The 17,423-nt window shown below is 48.8% G+C and overlaps 1 long non-coding RNA gene across 1 annotated transcript; it reads right to left on the reverse strand.

Annotated features, from left to right (window-relative positions):
• Positions 1–3,188: 3,188 nt before the first annotated feature.
• Positions 3,189–8,158, reverse strand: LOC137546463 (uncharacterized). The gene is made up of 3 exons (XR_011026262.1): positions 8,076–8,158; positions 3,387–3,454; positions 3,189–3,276 (listed from the first exon to the last, which is right to left on the reverse strand). It is a non-coding gene; the product is annotated as an uncharacterized lncRNA (long non-coding RNA).
• Between the last annotated feature and the right edge of the window lie 9,265 nt (positions 8,159–17,423).

The following is a 17,423-nucleotide window of genomic DNA, read 5'->3' on the forward strand; positions in this document are numbered from 1 at the left end:
ATTTTTTGCTTTCTGGTGGCTTAAAAGGCATTTTATTGACAAGTTTAAAAATATCACCTAGGAGGAAACTCAGGAGAAAAAGTTAATTGCATATGGGCCCATGTGTAGGGTGACATCACTTTGACGCCAACAATACAGTTTCCTAATATTCTCCGTTAGATGGAAAACAGTAAAAAATCCTCAAAGGAAAAATATGTTCCATTGTAAAATATGATCTAAATGTCAATTACAACTAATCAGTATGGTGTTAAAAATAAATCTCAGCAAAGTTCATTTTACATTGTACCGACATACTGTATACCTAAACACAGTTCCTTTGCTGCCACCTAGTGTGTAAATTGTAAAATGGCAGCCTCTAAAAAGTGATATTCGTGATATAAATTTATAATATAAACCAATACCAATGTAATATACTGTACTAGATAAAACCTTGTGCACAAATGAACACATTTACATAACATTTATTCAGTAGACATAAACCTATCAATTTTACAGTATTAAAAGGAACCCGAGGAGTGAGGCCTATGGATGTTGGTTTGGATTATTATTATTTATTCCTTTCAAACAATACCAATTTCCTGGCAGTGCTGCTGATCCTTCTAGCCAGTAATGTCTAAACCACACACCTGTATGTATAAAATATATATATATATATATATATATATATATATATATATATATATATATATATATATATAATCTACAAAAATAAGGAAAATTAAAAGAGATAGACCAAGTATCTGAACTACTGGTCTATCGTCTATCCTGCATTTGAGATAATTTTCTTTTTAACTTTTAAACTGATTTTATATATTTTTGGAGGCACCTCTTCCTATTAATTAGTTGAACCCCTCTGAGGTTGTTTTATGTTGGGTATTTTGTTTTTGCTTTACAATTTCCCCATGTAAGTGTTTATTTGGAGAGTGACTGTATACATCCAGTAGATGTGCCAACCTATCGACTAATTACTAATAAAGAGCTTTAGGGCCCTTTTCCACTTGCGGCAATTGCGATGCTGAATCCCAAAATCACAAAACACTAGCAATTTTTAAATCGCTGTGGTTTCCTAAATAACATAGTAATCGCGGTAGGTGTTTTTCACTAATGCGATTCGATTTTTACCAAAGCGCTGTGGAGCGATTTTTACATCGATTTTGCTATGCAATGTATTGCATAGCAAAATTGCAATCGCAATCGCGGAAAAAAATTAGGGACTTGCTAAATTGCAATTGCTAGCATTTAGCTCAAGCGCTAGCAATTGCTAGTGGAAAGGGCCCAGTGGATGCTGGTAGCCCCCCGGGTTTGTGACTACCCCCTTTTGTGATCTTGTATATTCTATCCTATACGCGGATCCTTTTTTTGCCATATTTTTGTGCCCTTCTGGAAGATCAACAGGTCTTTCCAGATATCGTCTATTACTCAGATGCTGGTAATGATTACACAAAGTTTGTTTAGCCAGAGAAATGCTAATTTGCTCCTCTCCCCCAGAATGGCCATAGGCCACAGACTGTTTTACTGACATTAGTGGCGTTACCCATTATTCTATACATTATTTGTACCTATAGTAAACACACTTTTATCAGAGGAATAAAAACACACAGACACAGTTAAGATTAATACATATATTATAAAGAAAGAAGAAATACAAAAAAGATAATTCAACCAAAAAATACATAAATAAATAAAATGTACAAAAACTGTACAATACCCTCACATACCCCAGTTGATCTAGAGGAAGGTGAAAAACCCTTCAAGGCCTGGGCCAATTAGCCATGAAAGGGAAAAAATTCCTTCCCGACTCCAAATGGCAGTCAGATAAAATCCCTGGATCAACACCCCCAGAATTTTACATCCCCCCCAGCCAGGGTGCCCCCCTTTGAATTAGCCAGAGTGCCCCACTTTAGGTAGCTGGCATGACCCCCTTTTATATTTTTATATTTCCAGATTGCCCCCCTTTTAGTTAGCCAAATTATCCCCCTTTCAGATATCCAGATTGTTCCCCTTTTAGTTAGCCAGATTGCCCACATTTTAGTTAACCAGAGTGTCCCCCTTTTAGTTAGCCAGCATTCCCCCCTTTTAGTTATCCATAATGCCCCTCCTTTTAGTTAGCCAGTGTGTCCCCCCCCCTTTTAAATAGCCAAATTGTCCCCCTTTCAGTTATCCGGATTGTCCCCCTTTTAGTTAGCCAGATTGCCCACCTTTAAGGTAGCCAGAGTGTCCCCCTTTGAGTTAGCCAGAGTGCCCCCCTTTAGGTAGCTGGCATGACCCCCTTTTATATAGCCAGATTACCCCCCTTTTAGTTAGCCAGATTGCCCCCCTTTTAGTTAGCCAGAGTGTCCCCCTTTTAGTTAGCCAGAGTGTCTCACCTCCCCTTTAAATAGCCAAATTGTCCCCCTTTCAGATATCCAGATTGTTCCCCTTTTAGTTAGCCAGATTGCCCACCTTTAAGATAGCCAGAGTGTCCCCTTTTAGTTAGCTAGCATTCCCCCCTTTTAGTTAGCCAGAGTGTCCCCCTTTTAGTTAGCCAGAGTGACCCCCTTTTAGTTAGCCAGATTGCCCCCCTTTTAGTTATCCAGATTGCCCCCCTTTTAGTTAGCCTAAGTGTCCCCCTTTTAGTTAGTCAGAATGCCCCCCTTTTCGTTAGCCAGAGTGTCCCCCTTTTAGTTAGCCAGAGTATCCCCCCCCCCCTTTTAAATAGCCAAATTGTCCCCCTTTCAGTTATCCAGATTGTTTCCCTTTTAGTTAGCCAGATTGCCCACCTTTAAGGTAGCCAGAGTGTCGCCTTTTAGTTAGCCAGCATGCCCCCCCCTTTTAGTTAGCCAGAGTGTCCCCCTTTTAGTTAGCCAGAGTGTCCCCATTTTAGATAGCCAGATTGCCCCCCTTTTAGTAAGCTTGAGTGTCCCCCTTTTAGTTAGCCAGAATGACTTCTTTTAGGTAGCCATTTAGGTAGCCAGAGTGCCCTCCAATTTAAGTAGCCAGAATGATCCCCCCCCCCCTGTTTAGGCAGCCAGAGTGGGCAGATTATAAAACTAAACAGGCCCGATATGGCTCACAGGCCACTGTGCCCATGCCTGCCTTAGTCCCCTTATACCTACCTTATAAGACAGAAAGAAAAAGAAACATAAATAAAACTATGCAAAAGAAGGTCTGTTATCCAGCGGTGCTCAGATGTGACGGGGTGTGGCGATGGGGCTCCTGCAGAGGGGACAGGTCCGGCTCTCCTGCAGCCAACGATTGATGCAGGTCTGGTGGAAATGGTGGTTGCACGGAAGTCGTCTGCAGGGAGAACGGAAATGTACATTAATATCCAGACTGACAGAGACTATATGTGACACTAAATACAGCAAATACAATAGAAATGTGTAACAGAAATGAGCATTACTTACCTCGCCCTCTCTTCCTCCTGGATATCAGCGAGGCAGATGGCGCACATCCCATCATCTTCCCGCTTCCTCTGTGGATGGATAAAAAGCTTATTAGCACAATGAAGGCAGAATAGACCACAGAATACACAGATATTACCGTATTTCCCACCGTATAAGACACACTTTTTCGCCTCCAAAAATGGGGAGAAAAAAATCCCTGCGTCTTATACAGCAAATGCAGGGAATCCCCCTGACTTAGGAGCACCCGGCGATACGAACCGCGGCCCGCCGCCACGTCAGGGATTCCCTGTATTAGCTACCTGTGTGGTCTGCTCCCCGTGTAATTCCTGTACTGGCATATATGTATATGTAGCCTGTATACTGGCTCCCCGTGTGGTCCGCTGCCCCTCGCTCCCCTCCGCACTTGTGTCTGTGTCCGCTCCCCCCCCCCCATCTACACACCTAACACTAACCACGCACCTCTCCACACCTAACACTAACCTCCCCCCTCTCCACAGCTAACACTAACCTCCACCATCTCCACACCTAACCCTAACCTCCCCCCTCTACACACCTAACACTAAGCTCCCCACTCTCCACTCCTAACACAAACCTCCCCCTCTCCACACCTAACACTAACCTCCTCCCTCTCCACTGCTAACCCTAACCTCCCCATCCCTCCCCTCCACATGTTACACTAACCTCCCCCTTCTCCAATCCTAACACTAACCTCCCCCTCTCCACAGTTAACACTAACCTCCCCCATCTCCACACCTTACACCAACCTCCCCTCTCTCCACTCCTAACGTTAACCTCTCCACTCCTAACACTATGCTACCCCCTATCCACAGCTAACACTAAACTCCCCATCTCCACTCCTAACACTAACCTCCCGCCTCTCCACTCCTAACACTAACCTCCCCCCTATCCACAGCTAACACTAACCTCCCCCTTTTCCACACCTAACCCTAACCTCCCCCCTCTACACACCTAACACTAAGCTCCCCCCTCTCCACTCCTAACACAAACCTCCCCCTCTCCACACCTAACACTAACCTCCTCCCTCTCCACTCCTAACCCTAACCTCCCCCTCCCCATCCCTCCCCTCCACATGTTACACTAACCTCCCCCACTCCAATCCTAACACAAACCTCCCCCCTCTCCAATCCTAACACAAACCTCCCCCCTCTCCACTCCTAACACAAGCCTCCTCCCTCTCCACTCCTAACACTAACCTCTCCACTCCTAACACTAAGCTCCCCCCTATCCACAGCTAACACTAACCTCGCGCCTCTTCACTCCTAACACTAACCTCCCCCCTCTCCACTCCTAACACAAGCCTCCTCCCTCTCCACTCCTAACACTAACCTCTCCACTCCTAACACTAAGCTCCCCCCTATCCACAGCTAACACTAACCTCGCGCCTCTTCACTCCTAACACTAACCTCCCCCCTCTCCACTCCTAACACTAACCTCCTCCCTCTCCACTCCTAACACTAACCTCCCCATCTCCGAACCTAACACAAATCTCCCTCTCTTCACTCCTAACACAAACCTCCCCCTCTCCACTCCTAACAAAAACCTCCCCCCTCTCCACTCCTAACACTAACCTCCCCATCTCCAAACCTAACACAAATCTCCTTCTCTCCACTCCTAACACAAACCTCCCCCTCTCCACACCTAACACTAACCTCCCCCCTCTCCACTCCTAACACTAACCTCCCCATCTCCACACCTAACATAAACCTCCCCTGTCAGGAACCGGCCCGCGGCACGCCTGCGTATACGGTTCCCGACTGCGGGTTTGACCAGACTGAGAGGGGAAGCAGCCTTAGTCAAGCTAAAACAAGGCTGGGACCCCTCAGAACACCTCTCACTGCCACCACTAGCGGTTCGCTAGACCCTTCCACTCTGCTGTCGAGTCCTCAGCGCGCACTCCGCGTTTTCGTATTTGGGTCAGCTTTGCGCTTAGGCCGAATACGAGAACGCCACGCACCCACACACACAATGCAGTTACAATTTCATATGGTAGTGTTGCTCAAACATACAACTAGGCACGGACTTATACACCGCTACACTGCAGTCTCCTCTAGGCTATGAGTGTTAGTTTAGTACGGCAGAAGTCAAGCTTATTAAATAATAATTTAATATTCCAGAAAAACATAGAACAATGCAGAACTTAATATATACAAAAGATTACAAAAAACAAAGTAAAAATAGTTACAAGATAAAAGTTACAAAGATAAAAGTTACAAAGATACACACGGATACTTGCGTAAAAATAAAAATGGGGATTAAAACGTTACCAACTTGAAGGTCTCAACGTTGTCGGCAGGAGCATGCCGCTTGTTCGACCAGAAGTCGAGATCAACTCTAGCTATGCGCTATCTCCAAGAGCAGATACCGGTGGCTGTCCTGGGCCAGCTTAAATAGTCCGAAGTGTCCCCTGGGGCATTTAATGTCCAGCCCCCAGGAACTAATGCACTTTCCCCGTTTGTGACATCACCGAACGCTTGACATAATCTTGAGAACAACAAATATCCTGTTGACACTTACAGATTTCAAAGCAATTCCTTTTCCAGAGATCCAACATCCACTATAGTACCCACACTCAACAAAAGACTTCCTTAGCCCAATTTCCCCAGGTTACAATGTCTATACATCCAGAGATTGTTAAGTGAGGCTTTCAACTCCAGGTGAAAACTTGATTAAGGCTTTTTCCTGTCTCCTGTTTTTAAAGTCTGCAGAGATTTCCAACCCCCTTCCAATAGATGCAATTTACAGGGTATGTTTGCGTTTCTTCACCACAAGTTGACATGTGTTAGTCTTTTCCTGACTAGGCTTGCTTTGTGTATTGAGACAATGGGCCGTCTCCTGAGTTCAAAAAGCCAGGCAGATAATCCCATTAGCAGAAACTCAAAGCACTTCATATGGTCAAGACAATACCCACTTCCTTGCCCCAAGCAATCAAAGGCAACAGCTCCCTCCATGGAACACAGGCAGAAAAATGAAAGAATATGTTTCTGTTATCCTTACATCATAAGCACCCCAATATATATCACCACATCCCCCATCTCCACACCTAACACAAACCTCCCCCCTCTCCACCCCTAACACTAACCTTGCTCCTCTCCACTCCTAACACTAACCCACCCCCTCCCCACTCCTAAAACTAACCTCTCGCCTCTCCACACCTAACCCTAACCTCCCCCCTCTCCACCCCAACACTAACCTCCCCCCCTCTCCACTCCTAACACTAACCTCCCATCTCTCCACTCCCACCACTAACCTCCCCCCTCTCCACCCCTAACACTACCCTCCCCCCTCTCCACAGCTAACACTAACCTCCCCCCTCTCCTCTCCTAACACTAACATCCCCCATCTCCACACCTAACCCTAACCTTCCCCCTCTACACACCTAACACTAAGCACCCCCCTCTCCACTCCTAACACAAACTTCCCCCCTCTCCACCCCAACACTAACCTCCCCCCTCTCCACTCCTAACACTACCCTCCCACCTCTCCACTCCCACCACTAACCTCCCCCCTCTCCACCCCTAACACTACCCCCCCCCTCTCCACAGCTAACACTAACCTCCCCCATCTCCACACCTAAAACAAACCTCACCCTCTCCACTCCTAACACTAACATCCCCCATCTCCACACCTAACCCTAACCTTCCCCCTCTACACACCTAACACTAAGCACCCCCCTCTCCACTCCTAACACAAACCTCCCCCCTCTCCACACCTAACACTAACCTCCCCCCTCTCCACTCCTAACCCTAACCTCCCCATCCCTCCCCTCCACATGTTACACTAACCTCCCCCCTCTCCAATCCTAAAACTAAACTCGCGTGTCTCCACTCCTAACACTAACCTTCCCCATCTCCAGTCTCCATACCTAACACAAACCTCCCCCCTCTCCACCCCTAACATTAACTTCGCGCCTCTCCACTCCTAAAACTAACCTCCCCCTCTCCACTCCTAACACTAACCTCCGCCCCTCTCCACACCTAACCCTAACCTCCCTCTCCCCTCCACAGGTTACACTAACCTCCCCCTTCTCCACTCCTAAAACTAACCTCGCGTTTCCACTCCTAACAAAAACCTCACCCCTCTCCACCCCTAACACTAACCTCGCGCCTCTCCACTCATAACACTAACCTCCCCCATCACTACACCTAACACTAACCTCCCCCATCTCCACACCTAACCCTAACCTCTCCACACCTAAAACTAACCTCCCCCTTTCCACACCTAACACTAACTGTCCCTTTTTCCACATGTTATGCTGGGTATACTTGTTACGATTTTCCCACCCGATCGTTTTTTCCGCTCGATTCTGCACTTGATTCTGCACTCGATTCTCTTATCTTTGCTCGTTTTTCTTATCTTTTTCAATTCACTTCTATGAGAAATCGAGCGCAGAATCAATCGGGAGTAATATCGGACATGAGGGAATTTATAAATCGGATGCATCTATCATACGGAAAGTTTCTAACGTGTGTATCCAGCATAACGCTAACCTCTCCCCCTCTCCACCCCTAACACTATCCTCCCTCTACACCTAACACTACCTCCCTCCCTGCTACCTTTTCACCTTACACTAACTCTTGGGGCTAAGGTATATTATAGCTTATTACTGTTCCCTTCACTACAGTGCACTAAAGTGTGCCCCCCCCCCCAAAAAAAGGTTTATTCCTTTACCTTCTCTTGATCATCACCACGCTCTGGCTCCTTTTGCTCCTCCTCCTCCAGTGTCTCTTCCTCCTCTGGTGCCTCCTCCTCCTCCGGCTGCTCCTCCTCTGGCTGCTGACGATGGAGTGTCACTTGCAAATTTTCCTGTAAAATATATAAGTAAAAATGAGTAGCATACCAAGTTCTTACTTTCAGCTAATGGGACACAGTACAAAGGGACTCTTCTTAAAGAGCTTCAGTAGTGTTTTGCAGACATGAGATTGAAGGAAAACATCTTCATGTGACAATGTTACCCATCGCTGGAGCTCATCTATGCGAATCCCTATTGAAAATATGGAAACAAAATTTCTTACGTGAAGTGACCTCAGGTCAGCAAGGCGCGCTCCAGGTGCTCGGAAGGACAACGCGAAAACCATTTGAGATCTGGTTCCGAGTCCTACAAGTTCAATAAAAAGGAACATTTATTATTTGATGTGAAACTTTTTCAGGTTTAACCTCCCTGGCGGTCTATTAGAAACCGCCAGGGTGCAGCGCAGCACTATTTTTAAATTTTATTTTTTTTAAAATCATGTAGCGAGCCTAGGGCTCGCTACATGATAGCCGCTGTACAGCGGCATCCCCCCGCCTGCTTCGATCGCCTCCGGCGATCTTTGATCAGGCAATCACGTTCAAAGAACGGGATTTCCTGAGGGGATTCCCCCGTCGCCATGGCTACGGGGCGGGATGACGTCACCGACGTCATGGACGTCGTGACATCTAAGGGAGTCCCGATCCACCCCTCAGCGCTGCCTGGCACTGATTGGCCACGCAGCGCATGAGGTCTGGGGGGGGGGGCACAGTGCGGCGAACAGCGGCGATCGAGCACGGAGCAGCGGCGATCGGAATGCACACGCAGCTAGCAAAGTGCTAGCTGCGTGTTGCAAAAAAAAAAGTGAGAAAATCGGCCCAGCAGGGCCTGAGAAATCCTCCTGCGCGGCATAGCCCGTGCTAATCACGGGCTTACCGCCAGGGAGGTTAAAGAGTTTATATTCATGTTAGGGAGCTTTACACTCTCTTCCTGTTCCAAAAGCATGATGGGAAGGGAGAGGAAATCTGCCCAGGATACACTATTTGACTTTACAGAGTGGGGTAATACACAAGGGGGTATATGCAATAAACTGCATTAAGTAGAATTACATGCGTAAAGTTGTATGCATGATGAGTATACCGTAATGCATTGCATGTAATGTATTGCATTCTGCTCTACTCATGATGAAGTAACACTTTACACACAACATTTTGCTTAACACAGTTTATTGCATACACCCCAAAAGGTCTTAAAGAGTACCTACCTTAAAGTATACCTTGTAGTTAATTTACTCCTCATTGTCCCCTAACATAGGATTGGTGGTTAAATGGGTGAATGGGCATAATTTTTAACCCAGCCCTCGCAAAACTAGTGTCGTTTTTTTCCTAAAGCCTTGCCGAAGAAGATCGAAGCTCAGTGGCTCTCTATCAGGCCGAGCTGACACAGTGGTTTTGCAGAGGGGAGGGCAGGGTTTAAACGGGTTCTGCATAAAAAGTAAACACAGGGGGGGATTACAGCTGCCTGGAATCCCCCCTCAGAGCAGGTCTGGGACAGTGCCTGGGGAGTCGGGACAGGCATAAGTTGAGACACCAGAATGTCTGCAGGCATCCTGCATCTCACAGCACTGCCCCCTTTCTTTCCCTGCTATAGTTGACTTTGGATAGAGCAACAATGTGTACAAAGCATGGAGCAGCTCTGGGGAACTTTACAGAGCTCAAAGCCAGGTATGAGCAAAGCCCTGTGCCCCTGCTGGGTGAATGCTTCCCTTCCCCTTCATAAGAAATTTCGGCTGTCCTCAATATTACCTGTATCCACTGCTCCTGATTATCCCATTGTCGGTCGGTCAGTTGGACGGGAAATTGCATTATGTGTACTCAGCATGATGTCCTACCATATTATTATACGGTATTGTGCGTGGCTGAGGGAGACCTTTCAGGAATCCCCCTCTTGAAAATCCTGGGTTTGCCTCTGTTCTGTGGCATGTCTAAAAAAAACTAAAACTGACACTTACCTGGGGCTTCTATCAGCCCCCTGCAGCTGTCATATCCCGCGCCATCCTCCTACGATCTTCCATTCCCCACCGCTGGTAACCTGCTAATTATTCATCTAACTAGACGAATACAGCTGCGGCTGTGCAAGCGTGGTCGCGCATGTGCTCGCTCCCATCATCAGGTGCTTAGATATGTCATACTGCGGCTGCGCGGTAAGTTCCCGATGACGTGCGCGGGACCAAGCACACGCGCAGCCACAACTGCGCACCCACAGTTCTATTCGTCTAGTTAGACGAATAATTAGCAGACGGCGGAGAACGGAAGATCGTAGGAGGACGGCGCAGGACATGACAGCTGCAGGGGGCCGATGGAAGCCCCAGGTAAGTGTTAGTTTTAGTTTTTTTTAGACATGCCACAGAACCCCTTTAAGAATGATGGCCATTTTCCAGAGAATGGGCAAGTTATTCACCTGTGCAATGGCCAATCCTATGTTAGGGAACAATGAGGAGTAAATTAGCTATAAGGTATACCTCACTGTACATACTCTTTAAGTAGAACCTGAGACCCAATAAAATTCTCAAAGCAAGAACTAACCTAATGAGAGGGAAGCCTCTGGATCCTCCCACGCTGTCCTACGGTCTTCTGCCGCTGCCCAAAACCCTCCTTAACCTCAGGGCCGCGCTCCTCGCCTGGTACAAGCTCAGTCACGCTGCACCCGCGGGTGGGCCTGCACAGTAGCACAGAGCCCCTTGTGCATGAGCACCTCCGGTTTACTGCGCAGGCGTGGCCATACTCGCTCGTGCTTGAAGAGAAGTGCGGCCCCAAATAGATAATCTACAAGCCCTTGAAATGCCACTGACATAATTCATTCAACTGAATACCACTCTGTATCCCATCTGTCAGATATCAGCACACATCAGAATGTGGATGGTGCTTACTTGGTACTGCTATATGCATTACCAGAAATGGAAACCTCAGTTGCCCTTTGCACCTGCCTACGCTTTCCACCCCCACACTCAACCACAGTGATCTGAAAAAGTAACACCTTCTGCTCAGAAATGTTTAATCCGAGTCAGCGGTGGTGTATTCAGCAAAGGATGGTAAAGTTGCAATGCACAGGGAGTGCACAGAGCAATTTTACCAGTACCGCTGACAACAAAGCAGCACATGCAGGGCTGTGGAATTGGTACAAAAATTATCCAACTCCGACTCCTCAGTTTATGAAACCACCGACTCCAGGCAACCAAAAATTTGCTCCAACTCCTCGACTCCGACTCCAAAGCCCTGAGCACACATTGTGCAATTAGTGCGACCAATGTTACCTAGATAATGCTTGCATTACCTGGGTACTGCACCAGTGTTCTCCAACTCTGTCCTCAAGGCCCACCAACAGTGCATGTTTTATGGAAATCCACAGAGGTAGTTAATTAGCTCTGCTGAGACACTAATTGCCCCACCTGTGATTGTGTATGGTTTCCTGCAAAACATGTACTGTTTGTGGGCCTTGAGGACAGGGTTGGGGAACTGTGCTCTACACTAATTACAAAGCTTTGCTGAATACACCCCAATATTTCTATTCAACCTAATGTATAATCTTTAAAAAATGTAAAATTGTGTTATAGAAGCCTTTACCCCACTTGATCTCTGACAGAACATTCCTCTATCACAGGGGTAGGGAACCTATGGCTCGGGAGCCATATGTGGCTCTTTTGATGGCTACATCTGGCTCACAGTTAGGGGTTGATTCACTAAGCCACACTGCTCAAGCAGCTCAGCTTAGTGTGACAGCGCAAGTGACATTTTCAAAGTAGTCATGCTACTGCTGTAGCATGCACTACTAACTTACTCGTGCTCTCCCCAAAACTAACGGCCGCTCCAAATGTCCCACCCTGGACCCTGTCAGGTCCAGTGACTTTGTAGGATGAGATCCCCACACTTTGATTGGCCCAATAGGTAGAGTTGGGCCGAACGGTTCGCCTGCGAACGGTTCCATGCGAACTTCCGTGGTTCGCGTTCGCGTCCCGTAGGCGAACCTTTGCGGAAGTTCGGTTCGCCCCATAATGCACATGGAGGGTCAACTTTGACCCTCTACATCACAGTCAGCAGGCCCAGTGTAGCCAATTAGGCTACACTAGCCCCTGGAGCCCCACCCCCCTTATATAAGGCAGGCAGCGGCGGCCATTACGGTCACTCGTGTGCCTGCATTAGTGAGAGTAGGGCGAGCTGCTGCAGACTGTCTCTCATAGGGAAAGATTAGTTAGGCTTAGCTTGTTCCTGGCTGCATACCTGTTCTATGAACCCACCACTGCATACCTGTACTGTGAACCCACCACTGCATACCTGTTCAGTGAACCCACCACTGCATACCTGTACTGTGAACCCACCACTGCATACCTGTTCAGTGAACCCACCACTGCATACCTGTTCAGTGAACCCACCACTGCATACCTGTTCAGTGAACCTGCCACTGCATACCTGTTCAGTGAACCTGCCACTGCATACCTGTTCTGTGAACCCACCACTGCATACCTGTTCTGTGAACCCACCACTGCATACCTGTTCTGTGAACCCACCACTGCATACCTGTTGTGTTCAGTGAACCTGCCACTGCATACCTGTTCTGTTCAGTGGACCCGCCACTGTATACCTGTTCAGTGAACCCGCCACTGCATACCTGTTGTGTTCAGTGAACCTGCCACTGCATACCTGTTCTGTGAACCCGCCACTGCATACCTGTTCTGTTCAGTGGACCCGCTACTGTATACCTGTTCTGTTCAGTGAACCCGCCACTGCATACCTGTTGTGTTCAGTGAACCCGCCACTGTATACCTGTTCTGTTCAGTGAACCCGCCACTGCATACCTGTTCTGTTCAGTGGACCCGCTACTGTATACCTGTTCTGTTCAGTGAACCCGCCACTGTATACCTGTTCTGTTCAGTGGACCCGCCACTGCATACCTGTTCTGTTCAGTGGACCCGCTACTGTATACCTGTTCTGTTCAGTGAACCCGCCACTGCATACCTGTTCTGTTCAGTGAACCTGCCACTGTATACCTGTTCTGTTCAGTGAACCCGCCACTGTATACCTGTTCTGTTCAGTGAACCCGCCACTGCATACCTGTTCTGTTCAGTGGACTAGCTACTGTATACCTGTTCTGTTCAGTGAACCCGCCACTGCATACCTGTTGTGTTCAGTGAACCCGCCACTGTATACCTGTACTGTTCAGTGAACCCGCCACTGCATACCTGTTCTGTTCAGTGGACCCGCTACTGTATACCTGTTCTGTTCAGTGAACCCGCCACTGCATACCTGTTGTGTTCAGTGAACCCGCCACTGTATACCTGTACTGTTCAGTGAACCCGCCACTGCATACCTGTTCTGTTCAGTGGACCCGCTACTGTATACCTGTTCTGTTCAGTGAACCCGCCACTGCATACCTGTTGTGTTCAGTGAACCCGCCACTGTATACCTGTTCTGTTCAGTGAACCCGCCACTGCATACCTGTTCTGTTCAGTGGACCCGCTACTGTATACCTGTTCTGTTCAGTGAACCCGCCACTGTATACCTGTACTGTTCAGTGGACCCGCTACTGTATACCTGTTCTGTTCAGTGAACCCGCCACTGCATACCTGTTCTGTTCAGTGAACCTGCCACTGTATACCTGTTCTGTTCAGTGAACCCGCCACTGTATACCTGTTCTGTTCAGTGAACCCGCCACTGCATACCTGTTCTGTTTAGTGAACCCGCCACTGTATACCTGTTCTGTTCAGTGAACCCGCCACTGCATACCTGTTCTGTTCAGTGGACCCGCTACTGTATACCTGTTCTGTTCAGTTAACCCGCCACTGTATACCTGTACTGTTCAGTGGACCCGCTACTGTATACCTGTTCTGTTCAGTGAACCCGCCACTGCATACCTGTTCTGTTCAGTGAACCTGCCACTGTATACCTGTTCTGTTCAGTGAACCCGCCACTGTATACCTGTTCTGTTCAGTGAACCCGCCACTGCATACCTGTTCTGTTCAGTGAACCCGCCACTGCATACCTGTTCTGTTCAGTGAACCCGCCACTGTATACCTGTTCTGTTCAGTGAACCCGCCACTGTATACCTGTTCTGTTCAGTGAACCCGCCACTGCATACCTGTTGTGTTCAGTGAACCCGCCACTGTATACCTGTTGTGTTCAGTGAACCCGCCACTGTATACCTGTTCTGTTCAGTGAACCCGCCACTGCATACCTGTTCTGTTCAGTGAACCCGCTACTGTATACCTGTTCTGTTCAGTGAACCCGCCACTGTATACCTGTACTGTTCAGTGAACCCGCCACTGCATACCTGTTCTGTGAACCCGCCACTGTATACCTGTACTGTTCAGTGGACCCGCTACTGTATACCTGTTCTGTTCAGTGGACCCGCTACTTTATACCTGTTCTGTTCAGTGAACCCACCACTGCATACCTGTTGTGTTCAGTGAACCCGCCACTGTATACCTGTACTGTTCAGTGAACCTGCCACTGCATACCTGTTCTGTGAACCCGCCACTGTATACCTGTTCTGTTCAGTGAACCCACCGCATCAGTGCGCATACCTGTGCAGTTAAGTGAACCCACCTACCTACGTGAGTGCACGCAGTGTGATATACCACTCCGTGCATACCCGATATGGACAAAACAGGTAGAGGAAGAGGTAGTGCCAGAGCCAGAGGAAGGCCACCCGGCAGGTCTGCGCGAGGTCGTGTAAATGTAATTTCGTTTGGACCTGGCCCACAGTACAGTGCTCGGAAGAAGGCACGTCCCATCACCTCCCAAGATTGTCAGGACGTGGTTGAGTATTTAGCGACACAGAACACCTCATCTTGCTCAGCCACCAGCGCTACTACTAGCACCACTTCCGCTGCATTTGACACTTCGCAAGAATTATTTAGTGTTGAAATCACTGATGCACAGCCATTGTTGTTACAGCCAGATGAATTTTCACCAGCTCATATGTCTGAGTTACGCGGCAACACTATGGATGTAACGTGTAAGGAGGATGAAGGACCTACTGATGGTGCATGTTTGGATTTGTCTGAGGCAAGCGAAGCTGGGCAGGATGATTACGATGATGACGATGATAGGGATCCTCTGTATGTTCCCAATAGAGGAGATGAAGAGGGGGACAGTTCAGAGGGGGAGTCAGAGAGTAGTAGGAGGAGAGAAGTTGCTGAAAGAAGCTGGGGCAGCTCTTCGTCAGAAACAGCTGGTGGCAGTGTCCGGCACCATGTATCGCCACCTATGTACAGCCAGCCAACTTGCCCTTCAGCATCAGCTGCTGAGGTCCCCATAGTGCCCACATCCCAGGGTGGCTCAGCGGTGTGGAAATTTTTTAATGTGTGTGCCTCAGATCGGACCAAAGCCATCTGTTCGCTCTGCCAACAAAAATTGAGCCGTGGAAAGGCCAACACTCATGTAGGGACAAGTGCCTTACGAAGGCACCTGGAGAAAAGGCACAAACAGCAATGGGATGGCCACCTGAGCAAAAGCAGCAGCAGCACACAAAAGAAAAGTCACCCTCCTTCTCCTCTTCCTCCTTCAGGTGCATCATCTGCTTCTGCCGCTTTCTCCCTTCCACCTTCACAGGCACCCTCCTCCATTCCGCCTCTGCCCTTGAGCGCTTCCTGCTCCTCTGCCCACAGCAGCAGTCAGGTGTCCGTGAAGGAAATGTTTGAGCGGAAGAAGCCAATTTCGGCCAGTCACCCCCTTGCCCGGCGTCTGACAGCTGGCGTGGCGGAACTGTTAGCTCGCCAGCTGTTACCATACCGGCTGGTGGACTCTGAGGCCTTCCGTAAATTTGTGGCCATTGGAACACCGCAGTGGAAGATGCCAGGCCGCACTTATTTTTCGAGAAAGGCCATACCCCAACTGCACCGTGAAGTTGAGAGGCAAGTGGTGTCATCTCTTGCAAAGAGCGTTGGGTCAAGGGTACACCTCACCACGGATGCCTGGTCTGCCAAGCACGGGCAGGGCCGCTACATTACGTACACAGCCCATTGGGTCAACCTGGTGGTGAACGATGGCAAGCAGGGCGCAGCGGACCAAATTGTGACACCTCCACGGCTTGCAGGCAGGCCTCCTGCCACCTCCTCTCCTCCTGCTACATGCTCTTCGCTGTCCTCCTCCTCCTTGGCTGAGTGGCAGTTCTCCTCTCCAGCTACACAGCCCCAGCTCCGCAGGGCCTATGCTGCATGCCAGGTACGACGGTGTCACGCCATCTTAGACATGTCTTGCCTCAAAGCGGAGAGTCACACTGGAGCAGCTCTCCTGGCTGCTCTTAAGAAACAGGTGGATGAGTGGCTGACCCCGCACCACCTGGAGATAGGCAACGTGGTGTGCGACAACGGCAGCAATCTGCTTGCCGCTTTGCATATGGGGAAGCTGACACACATACCCTGCATGGCACATGTCATGAATCTAGTTGTTCAAAGATTTGTGGCAAAGTACCCTGGCTTAGCGGATGTCCTGAAGCAGGCCAGGAAGTTCTGTGGGCATTTGAGGCGGTCTTACACAGCCATGGCACGCTTTGCGGAAATTCAGCGGAAAAACAACATGCCGGTGAGACGCCTCATTTGCGATAGCCCGACTCGCTGGAATTCGACCCTGCTCATGTTCTCCCGCCTGCTAGAACAGAAGAAAGCCGTCACCCAGTACCTCTACAACTACAGTAGAATGAAACACTCTGGGAAGATGGGGATGTTCTGGCCCGACAACTGGACACTGATGAAAAATACATGCAGGCTCATGCGGCCGTTTGAGGAGGTGACCAACCTGGTGAGCCGCAGTGAGGGCACCATCAGCGACTTAATTCCCTACGCTTACTTCTTGGCAGAGCCGGGACAAGGTCCTCCAGCACCCAAGGCTGAGACACCAAAGTGCGCCCCTCCATCCCTGCCACCCGAGCCATCAAACACTGATTGCTATTAGATTAAGAGGTGCCACAGGGCCCACAACCTCCCCAACACCTTAATATCTAGTTATCTGGCTTGCAGTCACTGCTATGTATCCCCTTTTCTTATTTCTTTCTGCTTCAAACACAATTAGGAATGACAGCTGAATGAATTCTGCGCCCCCTCCTACACTGCGCCCTGAGGCTGGAGCCTCTCTAGCCTATGCCTCGGCCCGGCCCTGCTTCTTGGAGCGTGCTGTGCGTAGAGTGGTGGATGAAGCTGCGAATGAGCGTGACCAGGAACCGTTACGGCAGGAACAGGCATGGGACCAATTTTCATCAGACCCAGCTGTTTCCTCAACACCTGCGGCAGCACAGAG

The sequence above is a fragment of the Hyperolius riggenbachi genome, chromosome 1 (assembly GCF_040937935.1).
Source record: "Hyperolius riggenbachi isolate aHypRig1 chromosome 1, aHypRig1.pri, whole genome shotgun sequence".
Taxonomy (NCBI): domain Eukaryota; kingdom Metazoa; phylum Chordata; class Amphibia; order Anura; family Hyperoliidae; genus Hyperolius; species Hyperolius riggenbachi.